Here is a 22,123-nt window from a genome sequence, read left to right as displayed (position 1 = left end):
GGGACCTATCATGACTGTCCTCCAAAAAACAAAACAATACAAAAAAAAAAAAACAAAAAAACAAAAAAAACAACCCAACAATCAGCTGAATGAGTCAGATGCAGATATTTGCACCCAACCAATGGACAGAAGCTGCTGACACCTGGTTGAATTAGGGAAAAGATGGAAGAAGCTGATGAGGAGAGTGACCCTTTAGAAGGACCAGCAGTCTCAATTAACCTGGACCCCTGAGATCTCTCAAACACTGGACCATCAACCAGGCAGAATACACCAGCATACACGTATACAGCAGAGGACTGCCAGGTGTGGATTTAGTCAGAGAAGATGCACCTAACCCTCAAGAGACTGGAGACCCCAAGGAGTTTAGAGTTCTGGTTGGGTGGGTGGTGGGTGGTGGGTGGTGGGGACATCCTTGAGGAGACAGGGTGTTGGGGAAGAGGTATGGGATGCAGAACAGTTGGAGGGTCTACAGGAGGGGATAAAATCTGGACAATTAATTAATTAATTAATTAATACAAGATTAAATAAAAAATAAATATTTTCTTTTTAAACTGTTCCCCTCAGGTTGTGGTTACAGTGATGACAACTGTGATTATTATGCATAGTTTTGAAAATACATGGGAACTATACATGGTATCTGCCATCCACTGGGGGTCTTGGAATGCATCTTTTAGAGATAAAGGGAGACAACTGTAGTAATTTCACTCTTGTCATACCAGCTGAGGTTCAGTCAACTACAGGCTGCAAACTGCTCAGAAAATGCCTAAATATCATGAACCTCAGGCTGTTATCAAACATGCTAATTTTATACCTTACTTTCATGTTTTTTATTTATTTATTTATTTATTTATTTATTTATTCATTCATTCATTCATTCATTCATTTATTTAAATTACTGATAGCCCATGTGGTAGAACCTTTCCTGATATTCAGGCTGCGGATTCACAAATTGCTCTTTAATCAAATAAACTGTTCTAAATTTATCTAATCCTTTTATTTTAATAATTTTAAAGACCTTTTTGACTAATACAAATTCAAATCAGAATATATAGCTTAAACTTCAATACAATGCTAATAAAACTAAGTTTTTATACTAGTAGTCACAAACAATGATTCCCATAAATCATTCAGTACATTGGTCCAAGAGATGGTGGTACTTTGACCTAGATCAGGATTTGGTAAATTATAATCCATAGACTAAATCTTGCCTCCTGTTTTTGTAGTAAACTTTTACTAGAACACCTCCACACACATTCACTTATATATTTTCTGTGATCTATAGCTATATCTGATTTATAAAAGTAGAATTTAGTTGCAGACATATTGTATATATCTAAAAAGCGCTGAAAATATTTACTACATGATTCTGTCCAGAAAAATAACTCCCACCCCTAGCTTAGACTATAAGCAGTAAAGGAGAGGATAAATGAATATGGGTATCATATTTTGAAAGTTGAACACAAACAAGCTTAGTATATTCTAGGAACAGAAGAAAAATATAACTATGAGAGTTTTCTATTTAATATCCTAGCACATTGTTCCTAAGTTGTTTGTTTGTCTGAATTTGTCTTTTTTTAGGTAGGTTTTAATTATATAGAAGTAACTAGTTTCAAACTCATGATGCTTGTGACTGGGCCTTCTTAGTGCTGAGATTACAGGTATGTGACATCATGCCTAGCTGTTCCTAGGTTTTAATCCATCCATCTAATCACTCATTAAAATACAGTCTGTGTCATACACTATATCACATACACACACACACACACTCACACACACATACACACACACACATCAAGGAAGCCAACAAAGGAAATTATCTCAATGCTTACTTTCTTTTTAAAAATTTTCTTCTTTTCTTTTCTTTCTTTCCTTTTTGAGAGAGGGTCCCTCTATGTAGCCCTGGCTGTTCTACAACTTGGTATATAGATCAGGTTGGCCTCAAACTCACAAAATTTCTCCTGCCTCTACCTTCCAAGTGCTGAGATTAATGGCATGCATCACCATACCTATCTTCAATGTTTAATTTCTAACAGGAAGTACTGAGTAAAACTGAGGGATAAATAGTACAAAGAAGAGAAAACAAACGTTTCTTCTATCATTAATTTATTATTGTACCTGGACTCTCTTTCTTGGTTGTTCATATCTCCTCTCTTTCAGCCACTAAAATGCTGTATCCTTAATAGTTAATACTGACACTGCATGGCAAGCATGTCTTTACATGCATGGCCTCTATTATTCACTATAATCTTGTGAGGTAGATGCTATTATTACACCCATGTATGAAATAAGAAATTGAAGTTCAGAGAAACAAAGCCTTTTGACCAAAATTGTAGGTGTGCCCCACAAAATAGCATTCAAGGCATCTACTTTTCTTCCTTTCTTTACTCTGGCTGGGCAGCATCACACACTAAAGTCACTTGCTATCACCACTGTTAAGGCATAGGTTTACAATAGCAATATTTGAATTCAGTGTACTATTTTCTTGAAGCTCTTAGTGTGGTTTATTAATAAATGGATGTCAAGTATCTAGAGCCAATGAACATATTTTGTTGAAAGAACTCTTTTTAGGTTTTTACAGTGTTTTTCTTGTAATTTCCATTGTATATTATATACTTAGATTTAATCTCAGCTTGGAAACTTAACTTTCTTATGATCTTGTTAAGATTGTTTAACTTATCTGTGCCTTAGTTGCCTTACCCCTAAAGCGCAAATAATATAATCTGTTTTAGATGTTTATTATAAAACAGGTCAATATTTGGCAAGTAAATGTTCTTTGCTATATATTGAAGTTCTCTGAATTAAATAAACTGTATAAACTTCTTGACTTTTCTTGAGGACTTTATATTTATCAATTTCATCTTACCTTTACTGATCTTCTTCACTATTGTCATGTTCCTTCATATTACTAGACACTAGATCATGCTTTCCTTCTCTCTGCAATGTTCTTTTTCCTATTTATCTGGTCACCATTGATTTTTATTCTTTAAGCATAAAACTATAAGGGTATGAACTATGTCCTCGTTTTGATCATCAGTTTATACCCAGAAATCACTGCAATGTTTGACATATAGTAGACTCCATATTTGTTGCACGGATGAATACCAGCTAGATTAAATCTAAATTTTTCATCTTATTTAGTTATTCTTCTTAGCATTAATTCACATTTTGGATATAATCTTTAGTGTGTATATTCAGTGGTCTTAGGCAATTATTAACAAATATTCATTAAAGAATGCATCCTATGCTTGGTAATCAGATTTGAAAAATAAAAACTTTCTGCTTTCAAAAGGCTGCTTGTTCACTGTACAGAAGAAATAAGCAGAAAGAGAAATTAGAATCCAGAATAAGTAATATATAGGGCATATGGAATCAATGAAAAAAGAATAAAATTTATATAGAAATGACTGAGGAATCACAGAGGAATATAAAAACTGAGTTTAAAAAAAAGTCTATAATTTTTCCAAACGAACAACTGTAGATAGGGAGAATTCCAGGATAAAGCGATAGAGGAATATTAAAAAGCCTCCATCATAATGAAAGCTTTTTCTTCCTTTGTTAATGTTGAATCCAAAAAAGTTTTTTTCTTTTGTACCTTTATGACAGATTATTTCATGCTGTCTCTTGTTTTTTCTAGTATGCATTATTATTAAATTTCATTCTCACAAAGTGTTCATTTCTTGTGTTTTTTTCCCCCTTTTAAAGCTTACCACATTAGCACTGTAGTTGGGGCTTTGATTCAAAATGCTCATCCGAATCTATGGAAATCCAGTAGTGAAGGATATGTGACATGTGGAAGTATAATGGAAGAATTTTAGTTGTTATGAAACCTCAATAAGCTACCATTAATAAAAGCATAGACAAGAGATTATAGAGGAACACAGAAAAAGGCAGGCAACCCGCCCTGAAAGAATTCCGGCAAGGCCGGAAAGAGTGGGGCGGGGCTTTAAGGTTCTCTGCTGGGCAAGAGCAGGCTGGGGGAGGGGAGCGGGAGTCAGATTTCCTTGGGGGCTGGGTAGTAAAACGCAAAAGGACTGACAAGGCTGCACTACAGCCCCTCTTTGCTTGCTTGTGCCTCTGCAAACTTCTGAGTCGCGACTTCCAGCGCAGGTAGGTACAGCCCCTCCGGTCTGGGAAGGGTTTTCTTAGGTGGCCAGGACCCACGGCACGGCACAGCACCTAGTCTTGTGCTTTGGGGCCTGGCACAGGACTGGGGCAGTGGCAGCTCCATTCCTCATCCCAGGTTGTTGGTACTCACCTTACACTGGCTGAGGACACTCTTGCCCCAAGGCCTTCCTCATGATTTGTGCTAGTTTTGCCATACAGTCTTCCTGGAGATCAGGATAGGGCCAATAGGGCCTAACACTGTGAAAAAGCTGGAGCAAGCTACCTTCTTTCTATATCATTTTCACTAATGTTCTTCAGTCAGATTGTACCCTATGTTTGCTCCTCTCAAAGCAAGGCTGTCAGTGTAGTTGTAGGAGGGAAGTTAGGCTAGAAACGTTCTGAAAACAATTCAGAAGAACCTTTTAAAACTATTGGAAATGGCATTCTTCGTGCATGAGTTGAATGTTAACTCTGGATAATGTTCTTGAGAATACTGTATTAGTAAAGGATTTTAAACAAAAATTGTTGTCCAAAATGTTATTTATGTATTGAATGAACATAATACACCACCAGCAAGTTTCAGAAAAACAAAATTGTTGGAGAGTTTACTGTTTAATTACTGAACAAAACCACTGAGCTCTCCTACTTAGGAACATTGTAATAATCCATTTTCATATAGTGGTCTTATTTTATTGTTGCTTTGATTTTATAGTTTGTGAGGATACAGTACAGTTAAAGATTAAAAGTAGTTAATTTTATATTAGGTAAGTGACTACAGAGGTGCAGGAGAAATATAAAGACTATGGACCAAGTCTTTATTATAAAACAACCATGAAAAGAAAACATGATTTACCACAATATTAAAAGAAGTCATACATTATTTCATAAGCAGTGTGATGAACAGAATGTTCACTGTAGTGGTAGAGTCTGGGAACTTCTACCACGTATTTATTTCTCCTAGTTATTTCTTGGAAATATAGACTGTGGCAGATACATGACTTGCTTGTCTTAGTGTCCATCTCAGGAGTCTCACAATACTACTCTGGCCCTGCTTGTCAACTCTGAGAATGGTAGCAAAATATTCATTCGATATCTATGCTGTTTCTGGCAGCTGTTTTCCTCCTTTCAGATCTGGGGGTTGAGGACTAAATTTATGAATCAATAATCCTCTTTGCTCTTAGGATTTTTTATCTGGTGACCAGAGATCCACCAGTTGAGTCCCACTGTGACCTTTTATACAATACCAGGCACTCCTTATGCTTATCTGAGGTGAACTGAAACTTTGTATTGTCTCATGTAAAGACTAACTGCAATGTGATAATCTTGGGAAAACCCAGCCTGTGCCACACCTGTGGGCTCTAGGAAAGGAGTGACTGATTTTGAAGGAGATGTTCTGAGTAAGAAAAGGAATTAATTGATGGCTTCTCAAATAGTCTCAGGGGATTGTGCTGAACTTCTCTTGAATGGCCTTGAAAGTGACTTTAGGCTTGGTCATTTACCAGGACCCAGTGGTGACTGCCTTGTTAGCCACATTTTCATTGTATTAATCTCTTTTCCTGTATTTCTCATACCTTGTTTAGTAGTGAATGCCTACTCTGTGCCAGTAGGCCAACCCACTTAGTGTCCTTTGGAGTATAGATAAGCAACACAGGAGGGAGACAGGAATTGGACTTTAAACATGCTCAGTTATGAAGCATCCTTACCCTTCTCATTCATGTGTTTCTAACCAGTATAGAGTCTTGTCACTTCCATATCATGACTATTTTAAAAATCAATCCATTTCTCTCCTATTCTCTAAATTTCAAGCCAGAAAAATGCAATCAAACTACATTATATTCATGTATTCTTACATCATATCAAAACTCTTTTCTATAATTTAGTTCCTTGAGTATCAAATAATGGATTATCTACTGCTTGGTCAGATTTTTATTATATTATTATTTATGTAACTTTGTGTTTAATATTTTGCCAAACTTTTATAAAATGACTGTGTCATTTTATATTCATCAGAATTATATAACCTACCATCAGTGTATGAGAATTTCAAATTATTTTCACTCTCCTCAATAATTTTTCCTTTTCAAAAACAATTATAATTTTTCTTGTTGTGTGAAATAGTATACAAACAGACATGCAGATCAATGGAGTAGAACAGAGGTTCCACAAAAGAAACATCTAAAATTTGCCAAAGGGATCAAAAGCAACTATACTGGAGAAAAGACAGCATCTTCAACAAAAAGTGCTGGCAAAACTGTATATACACATGTAGAAGAATAAAGCTGATATCCAACCTCTCCCCCAGTATGAAAACCAAAGTGAACCAAAGACCTTAATATAAAGCCCCAAAACTCTAAAATTGCTAGAGAAAACAAAGGGAAAACATATCAGGATATATGTATAAGTAAGGACTTTCTGAAAAGGACCCCAGTGTAACTCCAGGAATTGGCAATAAGATTGCATGAAACAAGTCATGCTGTGTTTAGAAGGCCTTTTTTTTTCTTAGTGTCCTCTATCCTTTTGGCTCTTATTCCCATTCTACTTTCTCTTCCCCAGGGCTCCTTGAGCCTTGAGGGCAGGTATTTGATGTGCTGAATGTTCTGAGGTCTCTCATTTTCTGTATGTTATCTGGCTGTGGGTCTCTGCATTTGTTCCCATCTGCTGCAAGAGATGGGAACAATGATGGCTGAGCAAGGCACTGATCTCTGAGTATAGCAGAATATCATTAGGAGTAACTATATTGTTGTTTAGACCAGTAGTATTTCATTTTACCCTAGGTCCCTGAGCTATCTAGTCACTCAAGTATGGGTTCTATCTCACAGAGTATTCCTGAAGATAAATCAGATATTGGTTGGTCACTCCTACAAGCTTTGTGCCACCATTGCTCTAGTATATCTTCCAGGTAGGACACCAGTATAGATCAAAGGGTTTGTGGCTGAAATGGTAATACATTTTTCTTTTGATAGCATGCAGAGTACCTTCCTCTACCAAAGACATTAGAATGTAAGGATGAAGGTTTTATGTTGGCACCATCTTGACATCTATATGTTCACTGAGTTGTGTAGGTGTTGTATTCAGTCATGAGTTTTTCTGTCATTTGTAGAAAATAACCTGCAGTCTTGGCAACAGCCTGGATTTTGGCGTATACACATAAGGTCCTTCTGGCCACCAACTCAATTAGATATAACCAAGTCCCTTAATTCAGTTTAATATCCTTGAACACAGGATTCAGCTCCATTTCACTTCCTGGTGCCCCTCCCCCTGATCCCTTTCTACTTTCCTAATAGTCCTCTGTCTACGTTTAAATCATTTTCTTTTCTGATACTAGAGTTTAAATCTAGAACCTTGTACATGCTACACTAACATTAAACTACATCTTTAGTCTTTCATCTTTTTCCCACTAGATATCACATATGAGAGAAATGTATGATACATTGTTTTTTTAATATTATTTCATTAAATATGATGATCTTTAATTCTGATCATTTTCCTGAAAATTCCAGGATTTTTATTTTGTGGCTAAATATTACTAAATTGAACATGACACCTTCAGTCCTGGGCCATCAACTAAAACTGAGGCTGTACCTTCACCAATGGCCTTCCATGGCCTCTCACAGTGCCAAGCCTCAGCTACTCTTCATAATGCCTTCATGCCTTCAAAACCAGTACCGCCTGAGTGACTCTTATATATTACCAAGTGCAGCTGTAGTAGGAGGTACAACCTTGGCTATCTCTGGAACACAGCATCTTTGTGCTTTCAGAAAACACTTCCCAGAAGATTTTACCTCAACGATGCTGTTCTCTTCTTAATCACCCCTAAATTTTTAGCTCCAGCTAATCAGCATCAAGTGTCCCAGTAGTTCCTTCTATTTTTCACTCTAAAGCCAGATCCACATGGCTGAAGCTGCCATGTTCTGCTGCTTGCTGGGGCTAGAACATGGCCCCCCTTGTTCTATTATATTATCACCAACAACTTTCTGTTTTCCATCTCCTTCACTGTCTGAGCTTGGCTGTCCTGGATCTTGCTTGGTAGACTTACTTTGAAAGCAGAGATCTGCATGCTTGCCTCCTAAACACTGGGATTAAAGGTGTGTTCCTCCTAGCCTGGATTTAAGTATTCTTCACTGAACTTCCTCTTTCCCTGGGTGGCCTTGCACTCAGAGATCAGTTTGGCTTTATCTCCGGGGATTAAAGGCTTCTTCTGCCCTGCTGGGACCTAAATTTAGCTGGGTGTGATTTTGCCCCAACCATATGTTTTATATTTTTGCTTTTTCAGCTTGCTATGCTTATTCAAAATGCTCTTCATCAGACTTAACCAGAAAACAAAGTCTATGATGGGTCTATTTCTGAAACTTCTTTTGTCAATTCAGTTAATCTCTTCACTTAGCCTCAGGCAGACTCTTCAGACAAGGGCAAAAAGTAGGCACATTCTTCACCAAAATACCACAAAAACAGTCTCTAGGTCACATATTAAAATTCTGCACTGAAACCTCTTGGGCCAGGTCTGCACAATTCAAATCACTCTTAGTAGCAAAGTCTTCCACATTCCTACTAGGATGGCTCATTATACCCCATTTAAAGCATTCCACTGCTTTCCAAATCCAAAGTCCCCAAATCCACATTCTTGCAAACAAATGCATGGTCAGGCCTATCACAGCCATACCCCAGTCCTTGTTACCAACTTTTGTCTTAGTGTTTTATTGCTGTGAACAGATACCTTGACCAAGGTAAGTCTTGTAAGGACAGCGTTTAATTGGGGCTGGCTTACAGGTTCAGAAGTTCAGTCCATTATCATCAAGGTGGGAGTAGGGCAGCATCTAGGCAGACATGGTGTTGGCAGAGCTGAGAGTTCCGCTTCTTCATCTGAAATCTGCTAGTAGAATACTGATTTCCAGGCAGCTAGAATGAGAGACTTATAACCCACACCCAAAGTGACACATCTACTCCAACAGGGCCATACCTTATAATCCTGTCAGACCCTGGGCCAAGCATATGCAAACCATCACTCATTTGATCTGTAGATAGATAGCTTTTTGTAATATTGTCATTTTTAAATTACTAATTCTACCCAATCTATGAGCATAGAAATACTTTTCCATTGTCTAAAATCTTCTTTGGTTTCTTTTCTTAGCCACCTTAAAGGTTTCATTGTGTAAATCTTTCATCTTTATTTCATATGTGTGAGTGTGTGTGTACACACACACATACATACATACAAATTTTAGATTTTTATTTTAAGGTTTTGTGTGTGTAGGTTATTGAACAGGTATGTGGTTGTGCATGTGAGTTCATTTGTGTAGGTAGGAAGGTGTGTTATGTAGGTAATTTGATTTTTGAATGTTGAGGCATCTGTACATCCTTGGAGTAAAATAATTTGATCATAACACATGATAGTCTTAATGTGTTATCTAACATTATCACTGTGTTATTGGAGATTTTTGCATCTATGTTTACCAATATTGTTTTACAATTTTTGTGATTCTTGTTCTGTTTCACGTTTTACATTGAGGTCTCATCCATTTGGAACTGATGTTGTACTGGGTGATAGATGTGGTTTTAATTTTGTTCTTTTACATGTGAACATCCAGTTTTTTAGTATTATTTATTGAAGATAGTGTCTTTCCCCCAGTGTGCATTTTTGGCATCTTTGTCATATCAGATGGCTCCAAATACATGTACTTTTCTTTGAGTCCTTGTTTTTGTTTTTTCAGGACAGGGTTACACTGTGTAGCCCTGGCCATTCTGGAATTCACTCTGTAGACCAGGCTTGCCTCAAACTCACAAAGATCCACCTGCATCTGCCTCCCAAGTGCTGAGAAGTTAAAGATGTGCACCACCACTGCCCAATGAGTCTTCTGTTTTGTTCCATAGATCTATGTCTGTTTTGTGCCACTAAAATGCTTTTTAAAATTACTATAGCTCTGTGTGTAACTTGAAATCTGGCATGGTAGGTAGTCTTTCCAGCATTAGTCCTTTTATACAGAATTGCTTTGGCTATGAGGGCCTTTATTGCTTCATGTGAATTTCAGGATTTAAAATTTTTCCTTTCATGCATTTTAGTTTTTGTATTTGCTTGTATGATTTAATTCTTCTACTTTAAACTTCAAATCTTGTTATTCTATCTTGTACTTGATCCATTCTTGCAAAGCATTCCTCTGAATTTCCTAATTTGGTTATTGAATTTTTTTAGATTTATTTATTAAATGTAAGTGCACTGTAGCTATCTATCTTCAGACACTCCAGAAGAGGGAGTCAGATCTTGTTGCGGATGGTTGTGAGCCACCATGTGGTTGCTGGGATTTGAACTCAGGACCTTCAGAAGAGCAGTTAGTACTCTTAACTGCTGAGCCATCTCTCCAGCCCCTATTGATGTTTTTCCACTTCATCTTTATTTCAGTTTTAATTTTCTTCAGTATTTCTGTCTCTTTGAATTCAGTTTAAAAATTCTAATTGTCTTCATCATTTGCTGGTGTTCAGTGATTCTCAACCTCCCTAATGATGCAATCTATTAATACAGTGTGTCATGTTGTGGTGACAGACAGCCATAAATTTAGTTCATTGCTACTTAATAACTATAATTTTGCTACTATTGTAGATCATAATGTAATATTTGATATGCATGATATGCAGGATATTTGATATGCAACCCCAAAGGGGTCATGATCCATACGTTGACAACAAGTTATATAGGCAATTCTCATTGAGGGATATTTCTATAAAATTGGTAGATGTCGAGGGGAGCATAGTATCCTATCCTTTTACTGGATGTGTGTGTGTGTGTGTGTGTGTGTGTGTGTCCCATGTGTGCCTGTTGATCTGGGCATGTAGATTTCTTTTATTGATTGTATGTCTGATGTGATTCTGGGATGACTCTGCTGAGTGGAAGTTTAATTTGTTTTTGCTTTTATCCAAGCTTAGGTAATTCCAAAGTTGGTAGATTAGTTTTTTAGATACTTGGTGGTGGATTTTTTTTGAGTGGAGTTATTCCAATTCACTGGTAACCAAGAAAGCATGCAAATGTTACTTCCATTTTGGTCTGCTTGGGCTTATGAACAAACTTTACTATCTGATCTATGATTGGGAGTTTGAGGAAAGTTTGGGCAGGAATCTGGGTACCTCAAAAAGCTGGTACTCAGTGTGTGTGACCACAGCTAGGTCCAGGAATGAGAAACAAGTGCAGGGTGGGGGCATGGCAGTATATTTTAAAATCCAAAGCAGATAATGCTTTTGTGTTCTAACTTTGTACCCTAAACCTTGCTGCTTATGTGTTTTTTATTTTTTAATTTGTTTTATTAGCTATATTCTTTATTTACATTTCAAATGTTGTCCCCTTTACTAGTTCCCACCACCCTGAAAACCCCCTAACCCATCCCCCCTCCTCCTGCTCACCAATCCGCCCACTCCTGCTTCCCTGTCCTGGCATTCCCCTACAATGAGGCATCTAGCCTTCTCAGGACCAAGGGACTCTCCTCCCTTTGATGTCCAACAAAGCTATCCTCTGTTGCATATGCACCTAGAGCCATGGGTCCCTCCATGTGTACTCTTTTGTTGGTGGTTTAGTCCCTGAGAGGTCTGGGGGTACTGGTTGGTTCATATTATTGTTCCTTCTTTGGGGCTGCAAACCCCTTCAGCTCCTTGGGTCCCTTCTCTAGCTCCTCCATTGGGGACCCTGTACTGGTCAAATGGTTGGCTAGGAGTGTCCCCCTCTGTATTTGTCATGCACTAGCAGAGCCTCCCAGGAGACACTATCCCAGGCTCCTGTCAGCAAGCACTTATTGGCATCCACAATAGTGTCTGGGTTTTGTAACTGTATATAGGATGGATCCCTAGGTGGGACAGTCTCTGGATGGTCTTTCCCTCAGACTCTGCTCCATACTTTGTATCTCCTACAATGGGTAAATAGTTCCCCCTTCTAAGAAGGACCAGAGTATCCACACTTTATTTTTCCTTCTTCTTGAGCTTCATGTTGTCTGTGAATTGTATCTTGGGTATTCAAAGTCTGGGCTAATATCTACTTATCAGTGAGTACATACCATGTATGTTCTTTTGTGATTGGGTTACCTCACTCAGGATGATATTTTCTAGTTCCTTCCATTTGCCTAAGAATTTCATGAATTCATTCGTTTTTAATAGCTGAGTAGTATTCCATTGTGTAAATATACCACAGTTTCTGTATCCATTCCTCTGTTAAGGGACATCTGAGTTCTTTCTGACTTCTGGCTATTATAAATAAGGCTGCTATGAACATAGTGGAGCAAGGTGAAGCATTTATTAGTGTCAAGAATAGAGGTTGATAGCTGCCCTTATTAGACTGAATATAACTTGAAGATATGTTTTTGATCCATAATGTTATGGTAAACAGTGTTGAATTTAGTTATTGAGGTGTCCACCAAAAAGTCACTCTAAAATGTCTAACATTTGATAGTATAACAAGTCAAGTGCCCAGCTGCTGTGTTCTATAATCCATTATTATTTTCCTGCCAAGGCCACAGTTTCAAGGGACTGCTCCCAAGTACTGAATGAGCAAGACAAGAATACTAATGAAGACAACTCCACACATACCTGTATTCTTATAATGGCCATTTTTGGCTTGAGGACTCTCCAACAATTTTGCTCAAATTGAACAACTACATTGCAGTCTAAGACCTTGCTTCTATTCCCCTTCTTCAGAAATTAGTTTTATGGCATGATATGATAGCTGTCCCATTTTTTAAAAAAAGTCTTTCTCTCCATTTTCTTTCACATGAGTTTACCCCAATAATGTTTTCCATATATATATTTAAGTCTTGACATCTTTTGGTTTTGTTTTACTTTCAGTCAGTGTCTATATATCCCTGGATGTCCCAGAACTTGCTATTTAAACTAGGCTCACCTCAAACTCACAGAGTTCTCTGCCTGTCTAACCTCCAAGTGCTGGGATTAAAGGTATGTATCACCGTATTTAGCTTGACATTTGATATTTTAGATGACTTAAACTAATACAGATATCAACATTACAACTGGAGATATATATAATCTGTGTATCCCATATTTAGCTATTCTCTAGATGGTTATTTTCAGACTGGCTTGGTGTTTCTGGATCATCACTCTCTACTTCTCGCCCCAATCCAAGTCTTCTATACTTGACTTACTTGTTTACCTCAAGTGGGAATTATGGAATTATAAGAATTATGGGAATTATGAAAAATTGATGTAAATGAATATTTCTTTAGTTCACATAACTTAATACATTATTTGGTAGCTATTACCAGATGCTGGTAGTGTTGAAGAAAATGATACCTTTCTTGCTTTGCCTGGAATTTTTTTAAAAGGAAGCAAATACTCAAATAACCAACAAATGTATGATTATAAGTTTTTCATATAAAAAATTAAAAGTAATACTTAATTCAGTGTATTATTGGTCTTCTTCTTTTCCCTGTATCCACTAATTACCTTGGTAGTTTCATCCAGTCTGGTGACTTTTAATGACAATGGACAACTCCCAAATTAGTGTCTCCAGCTCGTTTTTCTTTCTTGATCTCAAAACTCATATACCCATCTTCCTCTTTTATATTTCTACTTAAAAAATCAAAGAGGTATCTCAAGTTTAACATTCCTAGCAACTCCTGATATTTTACTCAAAAATATATTCTTCCTCATCTTAGTTAATAACAACTCCATCTCTCAGTCTCAGTCCAAACAACTTGGATCATCATTATTTCTCTTGCCCCTATTTTCCCATAGCATATCTAATAAATCAGCAAATTGTATTGTCTGTACCTTCAAAAATGTACAAAATCTGTTTCCACCATATCTGCTACTACCACTCTAGTCTAAGTTACTATTATTTCTGTATTACTACAGCAACTACAATAGTACATTAGCCTACCATTAGGTCTCTTTCCTTTCCTTGGCTCCTTCCCTTGTTTATTAACACAGCAACCAGATTAACTGGTTACTTATTTTTTGAAAAGGAAAAAAACCTTACAGTAACCTTTTATTTCTATCACAATAACAACTGTATTTTAAAATCTAATATAGCCCCCATTTCTGACTTCTCTCCTATTCTTATTGAACTTCAGCCATAGTGGCTTTACTATTCTTGGGTCCCAGTAAATATCAGAGCTTAGAGCCTTTGCACTGGTTGTCATCTAAAACTTGCTTTACCTCAGATATCTTAATGAATAACTTCTCTTTTGATCCTCATTTCCCCCCATTTGCCATCATTCTCAGTGAGTTCTACCTTGACCAAGCTGAGAGAAATAGTTAACAGTTTTACCCAGATATGGACATTGCATTCTACCACACTGGACACTGTATTCTTCAATACTGACCTGCCAGATAAGAAATGTCCACTGGTGCAATATTGATGTAATATAGTGATGATAGGGGCAACCAACTGCTTTCTGAGTGGAATTGAGGTCTTTTCTACAGAAGAGAATACATGACTGGTACTATAAACCTAGTCACAAACCCATTGCTGGGGAAGTCACAAGCCCTAGGGGGAACTTATAATTGGACATGTTCTGAAACTGCCATCTCAGTACTTATATTTATATCCATAGACACATGCTGCTCTCAGCCTGTGTCAGAGCAGCTTTTTTGGTCAGAGCACCTTTTTTTGTCAGTGGGCCACAGTTAATGCAGAGACTCATAACGAATCAACATGCTGAAAGTAATTAATTAGTGGATATTCAGCCATAAACAAGACATCGTTATATTTCATGTATTTTTATTAGTCATGCTTGTTCCAACTAGCATGGGATCAACAGCCATCTGCCTGCTGTCTATTCAGCCCCCACCGTTAGCTAACACTTTTCCCACATGCCAGAGCAGTGATTGCTCCACATGGACAATCTACCCCTGTGGTTGTCGTTGCCTACTGCACCCTCTCGCTTACCCACCCGAATTGTCACGGATAGAAAACACCAGACAATCTTAATATTTTAAAATCAGCCAGATGACACAACCACTGGGCTTGGAATCTATTATCCTAAACTCATCAGCTATTCTATATTAGAATTCATCTGGTGGCGGAGGCCGCTACAGGTTCTAATTGCTCCCAGGCCTACATGGTGTCCATGCTTCTCCCTCCAAAGCCTGGCCCCAAAAGCCCTTTCTCTATCTCCTCTTCCTCTGGATACTCAGAAAACCTGCCTCTGTATCTTTGCCCAGTGATTGGGTTCTGCCATCTTTATTTACCCAATCAAGACACAATTAAGGAACCTTCACCTACATCTTTATCTAATACAAGCCCCAGGAAACATCATGTAAGAGGAGCAAAAAGATTGTCTAAGGATGTAAGGCAATACGAATCTAAGGATGGGAAGAAGTATTATGGAACATTATCTTCTGGATATGCCATGGTCATTGCAATCATGAAAACACAACAGCCATGGATATCTGAATAAGTTATGTACCCCCAAAAATGTCCTGAAAGTAGGATAACTAGTTGAAATGAAAGAGTTTAGTAGGAGTGGGTAAAGCATAAGAAAAAGTAATATGGGGTAAATATGGCAATAGAATATTGTATACCTGGATGAATGTCAAAATTTTAAATTGAAAAAAATTAGGAATTTGCTTCAGATTTTATTTTTGTAACACAATTAGATGGTTTTCGGGCATAAACTTTATAGATGGTTAATAAAGCAGGAGTTTTTGTTGTCATATATATATATATATATATATATATATATATATATATATATATCAAGTGTTAGATGGAAATGATGCTCGATACTCTGTATATACCTAAGAAGTATGAAATTGACTTATTTTTACAGATTTATTTAGAATTAAATTTACTTTAAATTATACATGAACATTCAAAATTGTATATAATTTAGTGGGAGTACTATGTGATATTTAAATACATGTTTATATTGTATAATCAACCTAGTAAAGAATACTTTCTCAAGTAACTTAACTAGTTAATGAGAGTATTAGGGAAAGTTTGTCAGTAAATTGATGTTTAATCTGAAACCTGGAGGATAAGTGGAAAGAATGAAGGAGAGAGCAAGGTAGGTACAGTATATAGAAAATAGAGTGGAATGTGGGTGGACTGAAGGCAGAGAAACCATCTAGTTTATGACTGTAGTTCAGGTAATCCCCAAAGCAAGACAGGAAGCCAGCTGGGCAAACTTCAAACTCTGTTATCTCCATGTCTGATTTCAAAGTGGTTTTCAGATATCCAATTCCTTTTTTCATTAAAATGTTGTTCCTAAGAGTAAACTTTACTAACCATAAAACAGAATTTATACCAGGCTGATTTGAGACTTCCTTTTTCAAAGCAATTAATCTAAATCTTTTTGTCTTAGCCTCAGGAAGATTCTTTGTACAATGGTAAAAAGCAGCCACATTCGTCACCAAAAATACCACAAAAACAATCTCTATGACACATACTGAAATTCTTCTCTACTGAAACCTCTTGGGCCAGTTCTGCACAGTTCAAAAAATACTTAGCAACAAAGTCTGTATTCTTACTTGGTTATCCCATTAAGCCCCACTTAAAGGATTCCACTGCTTTCCAAATCCAAAGTCCCCAAATCCACATTCTTCCAATCAAAAACCTGGTTAGGCCTATCATAGCAATACCCCAGTCCCTGGTACCAACTTCTGTCTTAGTTGTTTCCACTGCTGTGAACAGACACCATGACCAAGGCAACTCTTATAAGGACAACATTTAATTGGGACTGGCTTACAGGTTCAGAGGGTCAGTCCATTATCATCCATGTAGGAGCATGGCAGCATCTAGGCAGGCATGGTGCAGGAGGAGTTAAGAGTTCTACATCTTGTTTCAAAGACAAAAGACTGGCTTCCAGGCAGGTAGGATGAGGATCTTAAAGCCCATGCCCACAATGACACACTTCCTCCAACAAGGCCACACCTAGCTCAACAAGGCCACAATTCCTAATAGTGCCATGTCCTGGGCCAAGCATTTTCATACCATCACATTTAGCTATCATGGAAATGCAAATCAAAATGACTTTGAAATTCCATTTTATACCAGTTAGAATGGCTAAGATCTAGGGAAAATAAGATCTGGTGAGAGTGAAAACATGTACAGCTACTATGGAAAGCTATATGGTGGTTCCTCAGAAAAACTGGAATCAATCTACCTCAAGATTCATTCTTGGGCATATGCCCCAAAGACACTTCTTTCTACAAGGACACTTGTCTAGCTCTGTATATTGTGGTTTTATATATAATACCTAGAAACCAGAAACAACCTAGAAGTTCATCATCTCTCTTTCAAGTCAACTATACCATATGCATGACCTAATTATGCAAGTATGACCTTATATTTACAGTCTCTCTCACATTTCAAGGCAAAGTATAGAGCAACAAGTCACTGGAAGTTGTATTGGAATTCTACCTAACAGAAATATGAAGTCATAAATTCAAAAAGTTCTTTAGCACAAAGCAGAGAAAATATAAAGAAAACTTCATATGGGTATGTTTTAATAAAATTACTGAAAAATAAAAAATAATAAAAATGGTTGAAATCCCCAAACCATCCATCAATCTTTATGCTAAGTAGGACCCTTTCCTTTATCTTCCCTAGGCTTCCCAAGACCTCATATTGCCTACCTCAAGACTCCAGAGCAAACATGTATTTAGGAAGAAGACTAGTAGGATTGATTGGGAGAGAAGAGAGATTAGAAAGGATAGAGAGAATCATCAAGTGTATTATATGAGTATATAAAATTCTCAAAAACAAACTTTATAAAAAGGCAATTAGAAATTATATATTTTAGAAAGCATGGCAATTAAAATGACTTTTTGAATTTTTAACAGAGTAAATGTGAAGATAATAGAGCAACATTTCTTAGCATACAAAAGTAACTGCCAATCTAAATGTGTATACCTGGTGACCTTTGTGTAAAGGCTTTAAAAGTGGGGGCAAATAGATGTTTGTAGATGGTACTTAGCCTGTGGATCTTAAAATCATGAACTGAAGAAAATATTAGAGATCTTTAGGAAGAAAAATAAAATGAAAGCTTAGATACATAATGGAATGATATACAATACAGAAGTTAAACGTCTATGTAGATGTGAATGCTTAATAATTGTATAAAATGTCAGTATCATATGAGGTATGTATAGGAGTAATTAAAAGAGAGAGAGAACATGAAGTTGTATAGTAGGAAGGTTGGGAAGATATAGGAGTAACTAGGGGAGCAGAAAGAATATGGTCAAAATACATTGTGTGAAAACAAGCATTTAAATATAACAAGACATAATAACACTTGAGGAGAGAAGAGTAGATGGAGTTAGTATAACTTCTCTAATTTTTATTATATTTTATTAACATTAAATTTGCATATTAATAGGATTCACTGTGGTATTTCCACACCATATGCATGCAGTTTGAAATGATGAAATCTAACCTTCCTTATCCATCTTCCTCCACATGTATACTCTTCCATACCTTAATCACCAACCAATACTGAGATCAAGTATTGTTAGCCTCCATGTAAGAGGGAGAACATGTGTCTAGTTTTACCCATTTTACTCCAAGGCAGAATTTTATGCTTCTGTTTGACTGAAAATACTCCAATATATATACCTCATTTGCCTTATCTGGTCATCATTTTAGGAGAACATAGTATGAGTCAATATCTCAATTTAAAGTACTGAAGCAGTGATTGTAGTATGAAGCTATATAGATTGTGTGTTGACTTTAGAGGTTTAACTTTTTTAGTAAGCATAAAAATAACGTTTCAGTATTAGATTTTCATACATACAATCATTGTATCTTGCTCTTATTCACCCCCACAACACTTGAACATCACTGCTAGCCCCTTTTATTTAAATCTAGAGTTAGCATCTGAAGGAAAACAGACTTTGGTTTTCTTCAAAATACCCTATCATGTTCTTCCTCCCTATTGCTTTTTGGTCTCTTTCTGTCCCACTTCTTAGTTCTCCTTTTTGTCTTGTGTATATATGTCCCTGGGTGTCAGTATCTCTGTGTGTATCGTGTGTATATTTGTGTATGTATAAATGTAAGCAAAAACATGCACTATTTTGTCTTTTTCAGTCTGGCATATTTTGTCCAACATGATTATCTTCATTTCCATCCATATTTCCACAAGCAACATTAGGTGTAACTGTGTGGATTTACTTCTGGTCCTTCTATTTGTTTCCATTATACTGCCTCTCTGTTTTTCCTATCAATGACATGCTGTTTTTGTTAACTCAGTGGTATGTACATCTGTGGATGAACATGGTTTGTGATCTTCATAATGTATTTTTTAATTCAGTTTGTAGTTTATTGAAAAATTTTGTAACTATAGTCATCAAGAAAATTGATTTACACTTTTTTGTTGTATCTTTATTTAATTTTTATATCATTAATACTGGGTTTATGGAATGAATGTGGTAGCATTCCTTTCCTCTATATTTATAGAAAAATTGAGAAATATTGGTGTTAGCTCTTCAAAGGTTTGATAGAATTTAGCAGTAAATTTATTTGGTCCTGGGTTTGTCATTGTCTCAACAATAGTCTCATTTCTCATTAAGGGTCTGTTTAATATTTTGGTAGTTCATATGTATTTAGTAATATATCAGTTTCTTCTAGATTTTCTAGTTTTTAATGCAAGTTCTTAAACTACTCATGATACTTTGGATTTCACTGGAGTCTATCGCAATGTGCCATTCTTCATCTTTAATTTTGTTAATTTGCATCTTCTCTTTTTTCATTAGATTCATGTCCTAGTGTTTTCTGTTGCTGTGATAAAACACCATGACAAAAATAAGCTTGGAAGAAAGGATTTATTTGGCTTATACCTCCCAGTCACAATCATGGTCTATCATTAACGGTAGTCAAGGCAGAGATTCAAGTAGGGGCAGAGGCAGGAATCATGTAGGAATGCTACATACTAACTTTCTACCCCTGTACCAACCATTGGTTGACCATTTCCACAATTTCTGCACTACCTTTACCACAGCACATCTTGTAGGCATAACAAATTGTGGGTCTAAGGTTTTGTGGCTGGGTTAGTGTCCCAATCCCTCTATTGGAAATCTCGTCTGGTTACAGGAGATGGCTAGTTCAGACTCCTTATCCTGTATTGCTAAGAGTCTTAGCTTGGGGCACCCTCATAGATTCCTGGGAGTTTCCATCCCTCTAAGTTTCTAGTTCATCCCAGAGTTTGCACACCCACATACCCACACCCACACACTCACACACTCACCCCACACACCAATTCCATTTGTTTCTCCCAGTTCTCTCCCTCCATCCTAATCCTATCTGATCTCATTTGCTCCAGTCCCCACCCTGATCCCCATCCAATCCCCTCTCCCTATCTACCCATGATGTCTATTCTTTTTCCCCTTCTCAGTGAGATTCATAAATCCCCCCACATTGAGCCCTTCTTGTTACTTAGCTTCTTTGGGTCTGTGGATTATAGCATGGTTATTCTTTATTTGGGGCTACTATCCACGTGTGAGTACACTCTATGTTTGCCCTCCTGTGTCTAGGTTACCTTACTCAAGACGATCTTTTATAATTCTAAAAAATTGAGTTTTTCTTCCTGACCACTCAATTCCAAGCAATAATGACCCTGAGTCTAATTATTTATTAATAAATACCTAGGCCATAAGCTTTCACTTGTTTTCTAGCTACCTTTTAACTTATTATCTATTTTATTCTAACTTGAGTTTCTATCACTATTCAAGCTCCTAAAACATTTACTTATATGCTTCACAACTTAAACTTTTATGTCTTTCAACTTTCATGAAGGTTACGCCTTTTTTGTGAGTTTTCTTTTTTATTATTCTGAAAAATAAGAAAAACTGCAAGACTATAACTATCTAGTCATCAACCTCATTAGAGACCTTAGAATGATAAATTTTACCTGAGCAAACAGGAAGTGCAGAACAAGTTGCTTCCAAATCTAAAGAAATGATAGAGACTGCTAGCTACATGGATAGTCACCCAAGGCTATCCATGAGGATGAGGTTAATACATCCTCTGTGTTATTGAGCCATTTTCTTTGGCAATCAGGCCCAGAAGACTTAATAGACCTTTCTGTGAAGCAAGAATCTTGAAGGATTGGACCACTTTGTCTCAGCAAAGTTGCACAATTTCCTTCTTATCTAAAAGTGGATACCATAATCCCTGTTGCTTTTTCCTATTACTCCTATATCCCCCCCTTTTGTCCTTTCCCCCTTTCTCTCCTAACACTGGATAGGAGAGAGAAAGGATAGAGAGGAGAAGGAGAAAGAGATTCTGAATCTAACCTCTTTTACTTTGTTTCCTCCCTGACCAAGACCATTAATAACTTGCAGCCAACCCCCATCTAAATGACAACGAACATCCATAATACACCAAATGACCAATAATTATCCACCCCACCTCTTGTAGGCATCATATTCTTTAAATTGTGTCCTGCTGTCTGAAGGAGAAGACATTTTTTGGGGTCCCTAAGAAAGTTGAGAAATTGACCGAGTCCTGGGAGAGCTGTCTGTTTCACTTGCTGTATAGTCTCTGTGTGGTAGGAAAGTACAGGGCTTAAATGAAGTCCTGGCTAAAGCAGTCTGTGAGGTTGGACCATCTGAGGCTAGCTACTTTGAAGTTGTTCTGAATGCAGTTTTTGAGGAAACAGAAACTGAGGCAGTCTGTGAGGCTGGATCACCCAGGCTACTTGCTTGGTCTTGATTGGTGTATGGTCCTTTTGCTCTGAAAATACGCAAACTTTTTTTTTTTTTTCTTCAGGGTATCTGCTCTTTCAAAGGAAGGCCATTTCAGGGTTTACCGTGAAGAGCTATAACTTGTTGGTGATGGGCCTCAGACGGACCAAAACCAACCTCATCAGGTGTGACCAGAGCTGACCTCCCATGGAGCTCTCTCTGCAGTGAACAATGAGTGGTCCTTCCATCTCTCTCCATCTCCAGCTCTGCTGTTTCTTCCTATTTGCTGTGTTGACTTTTTTTCTTTAATTTATTGATATATTTATTTACATTACAAATGATTTCCCCTTTTCTGGACCCCCACTCCCCGAAAGTCCCATCAGTCCCCTTCCCTCCCCCTGTTTTCCCA

At 37.1% G+C, this 22,123-nt stretch overlaps 1 protein-coding gene across 5 annotated transcripts in view; it reads left to right on the top strand.

Annotated features, from left to right (window-relative positions):
* Window positions 1-3,974: 3,974 nt before the first annotated feature.
* The window catches only part of Tmlhe (trimethyllysine hydroxylase, epsilon), a 164,654-nt gene continuing 146,505 nt past the window's right edge, over window positions 3,975-22,123 (top strand). For 2 of the 5 annotated variants that reach the window (XM_052171127.1, XM_052171125.1), the window contains exons 1-2: window positions 3,975-4,107; window positions 12,919-13,026. The gene's annotated coding sequence lies outside the window, so the exon portion shown is untranslated. The remainder of the gene's footprint in view (window positions 4,108-12,918; window positions 13,027-22,123) is intronic. The other 3 variants (XM_052171128.1, XM_052171126.1, XM_052171129.1) reach the window with 3 other exon arrangements.

The sequence above is a fragment of the Apodemus sylvaticus genome, chromosome X (genome assembly GCF_947179515.1).
Source record: "Apodemus sylvaticus chromosome X, mApoSyl1.1, whole genome shotgun sequence".
NCBI lineage: Eukaryota > Metazoa > Chordata > Mammalia > Rodentia > Muridae > Apodemus > Apodemus sylvaticus.
The sequence above is the reverse complement of the archived record's forward strand: the minus strand, read 5'-3'. Positions and strand labels throughout refer to the sequence as shown.